Below are 5,884 nucleotides of genomic sequence, written 5' to 3'. Positions count from 1 at the left end.
TCTCTGGTAGATTCTACTATATAGCTTCCAACTCTTTATTCATTCCCCAAAACCCTTCTTCCCCAACAATACCAGCATTCAGAGATAGCACAGGCATTTAAGCTTCGCAGGGAGGGCCTTCTCAACAACCAGGTGAATCTGCTGGGCTTTCCAGGCTGCAGAAGGTGGTAGGTGGAGTTGGAAGGGCTGTTGCGCAAAGTCAGACCTCAGGTGGGAGAAGCTCTCTCCAGGATTTCTTCCAACCAGTGCTCTACTTCTCCTCTTACATCTGTCCATCATGTAACAATGAGGGATGAGCTTCCAAAATCATCTGACAAATAAGGAAATTGATGCCCTAAAAAGGGACAGGATATGATGGTAGTCATTTAGCACATCAATAGCAAAGACAACACTTGAACTTAAGTTTCTCTTCCTTATGCTTGATATAGGGACTGGAAGAGCTTGACAACTCTTTTGCAGAGACAAGGCTGTGTTCGCTAGATGTAAACTACATTTCCTAAGCCCCTTGCATCTAGACATGGACTATATGACTGAGTTCAGGCAATAGGGGGAAAGTAGAAGAAAAGCATGCCATTTTCACATTTGCCCATAAAGTATTCCAGGTTATCTTCCACACCCTCTGTCCTGCACCTGTGAGGCTGGAAACAAAAGGTTCTAAGATGGCAAAACCTCCTAATAGAGGAAAGCCAAATCTCTGATTTCACTGCTTGGAGGAGAGCTGCTCAGGAGTCACCAAGATCTTCTTTGGACTTTACTAATGCAAGAAATAACTCTTTACTGTGTGAAGCCACTGAGATTTTGAGGTTATATATTACTACATATAGCATAGCATTCACAGACTGGCACACCATTGACAGAGCCCCTCTTCTCTATGATGAGTTACACTCTTTTTAAAAATATTTTACTTATTTATTCATGAGAGACACACAGAGAGGGGCAGAGACACAGAAGAGGGAGAAGCATTCTCCTTGTAGGGAGCCCGACGAGGGACTTGATCCTGGGACCAGGATCACGCCCTGAGCCAAAGACAGACGCCCAACCACTGAGCCACCCAGACGTCCCAAGACTTTTTTTTTTTTTTTTAAGATTTATGTATTTATTTGAGAAAGAGAGAAAGAATGGGGTGGGAGGGGAAAGGGAGAGGGAGAGAGAGTCTTAAGCAGACTCCACTTGAGGCTTGATCTCATGATCCTGAGATCAGGGCCTGAGCTGAAACCAAGAGGTGAACACTTAACTGACTGTGTCACCCAGGTGCCCCTATGAAGAGTTAGACTTGATCTCCTCCAGCACTGTCTCTGCCCTTTGACCCTGACAAACACCCAAACTACAAAGGGGCAGTAGAGCTTTGCAATTAGGAACACAAGCCTTAAATCGAGTCATATCTGAGTCTGAACGCAGACTGCCCCACACACACACCAAGACAGACCAAAAAACGTTTCTTTGTCTCTTTGAGCCTATTTCCACATATGTAAAATAGAGATGGTACCCAGTCAAAATGTGGTTATATGGTTTAAATAAGATATTACATAATCAGTGGTTCTCAACAGAATGATGTCACAGAAATTATAAGGTCAGGTTTGGTTGTAACAGTGATTGTAGAACTCTTCTAACTAGAGATACTATGTGCCTTGTGATGCTTAGGACACTCCTACACAATAACAAGCTGTCACTTGCGTCCCCGCCCCCTCCCCAGCTTTTACATGGTCCACTGGACATTTATCTATCCAACATTACAATTATGTGAGCCCAGAAACTAAACTCTGTTTTACAAAGAATCACAAAGTATTTTCGCATGGTTTTAGTATCTACGGAATGTTCCAGGAATGTATTTACCAGTGTAGCTGTCAGGGCCCTGACAGGAAATCAGCACACTCAAGTTAAGATAATTCAGGGAGGGGTTAATTTGCAAAATGACTAGTTACAAAGGTGTGGACAGGTGTGGGGGAGCCAGACAAGATAGGGCAGATACCCAGGTCCAGCAGCGGTGCAGCTGTCACCACCACTATAACCAAGGTGTGAGGGAAGGCGAGATGCCCAGAACCTGAGAGGGAAGAAGTGTTGCTGAGATGATTAAATCCCCTGGGCTGCCACAACAGATTACCACAACCTTGGTGGCTTAAAAAAACAGAAAACTAATCTCACAATTCTCAAGGCCCAAAGTCTGAAATCAAGGCCATGGCAGGCTCACAGTATCTTCAAAGGCCCTGGGGGAGAATCCTTCATGACCTCTTCCAGCTTTGGGTGGCTCTCGGTGTTCCTTGGTTGGCTGTATCACTCCAGTCTCTGCTTCTGTCTATACATGGCCATTTCCTCTTCTCTGTGTCTTCCCTTCTGTCACAAAGACACTTGTCATTGGATTTATTTTTTTAAAGATTTTATTTATTTATTCATGAGAGAGAGAGAGAGAGACAGGCAGAGACACAGGCAGAGGGAGAAGCAGGCTCCACGCAGGAAGCCCGACGTGGGACTCGATCCCGGGTCTCCAAGATCAGGCCCTGGGCTGAAGGTGGCGCCAAACCGCTGAGCCACCCGGGCTGCCCTTGTCATTGGATTTAGAGTCCACCCTAATCATCTAGGGTGATCACATCTGGAGAGCCTTAATTACATCCGCAAAGATCCTCTCTCCAAATAAGGTTACATCCACAGGTTCCAGAAGTTAGGATGTCAGCATTGTAGAGGTCACTTCTAGGCAACACACTTGAGCAATGGAAACCTGAGTAAGGTAAAAGGGCCCATAGTGACCACTGGGCTGAATGCAAACAGGCCAGGCAGGTGACCTACATCAAAATATCCATAGCCCTAGCTGATGCTCTACTTACACCCGAGCACAGGTTCCAGAAAAGGAAAATCCCATACATTCCCATACCCCCCTCACCTTCCTCCCTTAATCGCCTCTAAACTACAGCCCCCCAAACACTGCCCCCTGGCAGACAGTCTCCTCTGCTGTCCTGCCCACTGTTCCCTTGCAGTGTATTCAATGAACTTCTATCTCCTTTGTTCTGCCTTGAATGAATTATTTCACTGCCAGGACCACCAGCCTCCACCGTATCAAGTTGTCCCACAGACATAGCTTTTAGGGGCCCTCATTCAACCCACTATAGCCACCTTGACAATAGCAGTGATCTTAGGATGAGGGATTTAGACAGGAAGGTAGGCAGAAGGATAAAAACCCCAAGCTCCCTTTCCTCCCTCACTCCATCTCCTGTCAGGGCTTTCAGTGGCCAGACCCAACAGGAAATCAGAGGGCATGAGTGTGGTTGGTGTATCAGGCTCCCAGGGCCAAGAGCAGGGTAGAGAAGTGGAGGAGAATGGATCTGGAGGGGGAAGCGAAAGACAGCAGGGTACCAAGTCAGTCAAGGGAAGACTGGACTCTGTTTTCTTTGGAACTTTAGCAGGAGAGTTAACCACTGCAGAAGGCATAACTGAGTGGCAACGGTACTGGTGGTACTGGAGCCAATGGTGTAACATATCTGCATCAGTATGCATTCAGAGTTGTTGCCCATTCACAGGGAAGGGCTGCTTCATCATACCTGTCAGTTGGGGTCAGTTGGGGAAATAGCATTTCCATATTGAACGCTTCACAGATTTACATGTAGTCCTTGCACAGGGGGCATGCTAATCATCTCTGTATCGCTCCAATTTTAGTTTCTGTGCTGCCCAAGCAAGCACAGAATATATATTCTTGTATTTTAGATACCTTTTATTTCCTCCTTTAAATTGGTTACGGCATTTTTTTGGTTTAATATTATGAAACCATGATGCAGATCGGTTATATTACCTATGAATTCTAAAAATGGCATTGAAAAATATTATCGGGTTGCATAAAATTGCTACAAGGTGTAGGTGACTCATAGCACCAACACACTAAGTGCTGGATACACAGTACCTATTGTCATTAAGGCTGTTATCCGCTCCATCACCTCTAAGCACAATTGGATTGAGAACCCTAGAGACCAGGCCTGCTGTGAATCACCAGGCAAGGAGAGGGCCTGGAGCCAGTCCCCAGAAGGTGGTATGATGTAATCCTGGGTCCTGAGAAACCCTGGCTCTGATACTATTCTTCCCCTCCCCTGAGCAAGATGTCTCCAGAGGAAGAGATTCTTTCTCTTGAGCTCTGGAAGCCCTCAAAGAGCTACTTGAGCATACCAGCATCCTGGGCTTTCCCATAAAGCCAGGAGCTGTGAGGGAGGTGACTAGGCCTGGTTCCAAAGCTCAAACCAGACACACTCCACCAAGCTGACATCAGTGGGCTGGTCGGGGAGGGTGGGGTGGGATTGGTCTGGGAGCCAAGCTGTCTCACTCCCAGGGGAAGGGAGGAGAGGAAGGGGTGGGAAGTGAGTCCAGGGAAGTCTGACTCAGACCTGTCAGGACAGCTATAGGGAGGGGAAATGGAGTACATGTTAACTCCTCATCTGAAACTTAGCATTCAGGACCCCTGCTTACATCTCCATCCTTATCTCATGCCCTTCCCTGCCATGCAGAACTACTTATAGATCCCTTCAAAGGCCAGGCTAATCCATGCCTTTGGTTATACAGTTCTCTGCCTGAATTGCCTTTCTCTGGCTTTTCTAGCCTAAGGCTTCCTTGAAAATATCACTTTCTCCATGAAGTATTCCCCAATCCAGACACAATTGCTTGTCTCTGCGCTGAAATCTATAGATGTCAAAAGTAGACTAGAATTACCATTTATTTTTTTTTAAGATTTTATTTACTCATGAGAGACACACAGAGAGAGGCAGAGACATAGGCAGAGGGAGAAGCAGGCTCCCTGTGGGGAGCCTGATGCAGGACTCAATCCCAGGACCCTAGGATCATGATCTGAGGTGAAGGCAGAGGCTCAACCACTAAGCCATCCAGGTGCCCCTAGAATTACCGTTTATTAATTTAGTATAGTGTTCACAAACTTTAGCGGGCATCAAAATCACTCACAAGGCTTTTAAGTAGATTGCTCATTCCAAAGTTTCTGGTTCTAATTCTGGTCTTGGGTGCTGTAGGAAGAGGTAACTGAGAAGACATGACTACTGGTTGACCCTCAAGCAGGCCCCAGGCAATGGAAGGCTCCTCACCCCCTTCCCTGTCTTTGGAATGTACACTCTGCCTACTTTCCCACCATGGGAGCCGTTCCATGGACGTAGCTTTGAGAGAATATGATGCTGTTGAGACCAACTGGACTGAAGACATGGCTGAACCCAGTTAAGACTACTATATAAACTTTTAAGATTAGGCAGGTAGGTGCAAAAATGTACCTCTTTTGTGGCCAAAAAAGCCAAGCCTTGTGAGTAAGTTCCCTTGCTTATTAAACCGGCCACCTGCCAATCTGGAGTGATCGGCCTCTTTTTTAGGTCTCTGCCTTCTATGTACGAGGCTAGTCTGTGAACCAACAGGTGGAGTTAAGAATTTTCATTTTTAGGGCAGCCTGGGTGGCTTCAGCGGTTTAGCGCTGCCTTCAGCCCAGGGTGTGATCCTGGAGACCGGGGATCCAGTCCGATGTCAGGCTCCCTGCATGGAGCCTGCTTCTCCCTCTGCCTGTGTCTATGCCTCTCTCTCTCTCTCTCTCTCTCTCTCTCTCTCTGTGTATGTCCCTGATGGATAAATAAATAAAATTAAAAAAAAAAAAAAAAAGAATTTTCATTTCTAGTAAGTAATGCTGCTGTGTGTCCCAGGATCACACTTTGAGAACCATTGGTTTAGTGCAAGAAACGATCATTCCTGGATATGATTAATGCTTATTTATTAATTCATTTGCTCATATCTCCTACAGGCTTGCAGTATGCCATGCATAGACCACATGTTAAATACTCAATAATGAGCAAAGCAAGCATAGAACTTATTCCCATGGAGCTTCCAGTCAACAGGGGAAGACAGATATTAAGCAAATAAACAT

At 46.0% G+C, this 5,884-nt stretch overlaps 1 non-coding gene across 1 annotated transcript; it reads right to left on the bottom strand.

Moving 5' to 3' along the window:
• Positions 1-3,562: 3,562 nt before the first annotated feature.
• On the bottom strand, positions 3,563-3,669 carry LOC121496334. The gene has a single exon (XR_005989166.1). It is a non-coding gene; the product is annotated as a U6 spliceosomal RNA (small nuclear RNA).
• Positions 3,670-5,884: the final 2,215 nt, after the last annotated feature.

The sequence above is a fragment of the Vulpes lagopus genome, chromosome 7, assembly GCF_018345385.1.
Source record: "Vulpes lagopus strain Blue_001 chromosome 7, ASM1834538v1, whole genome shotgun sequence".
NCBI classification, from domain to species: Eukaryota; Metazoa; Chordata; class Mammalia; order Carnivora; family Canidae; genus Vulpes; species Vulpes lagopus.
This window is presented reverse-complemented; position numbering and strand designations above follow the sequence as displayed.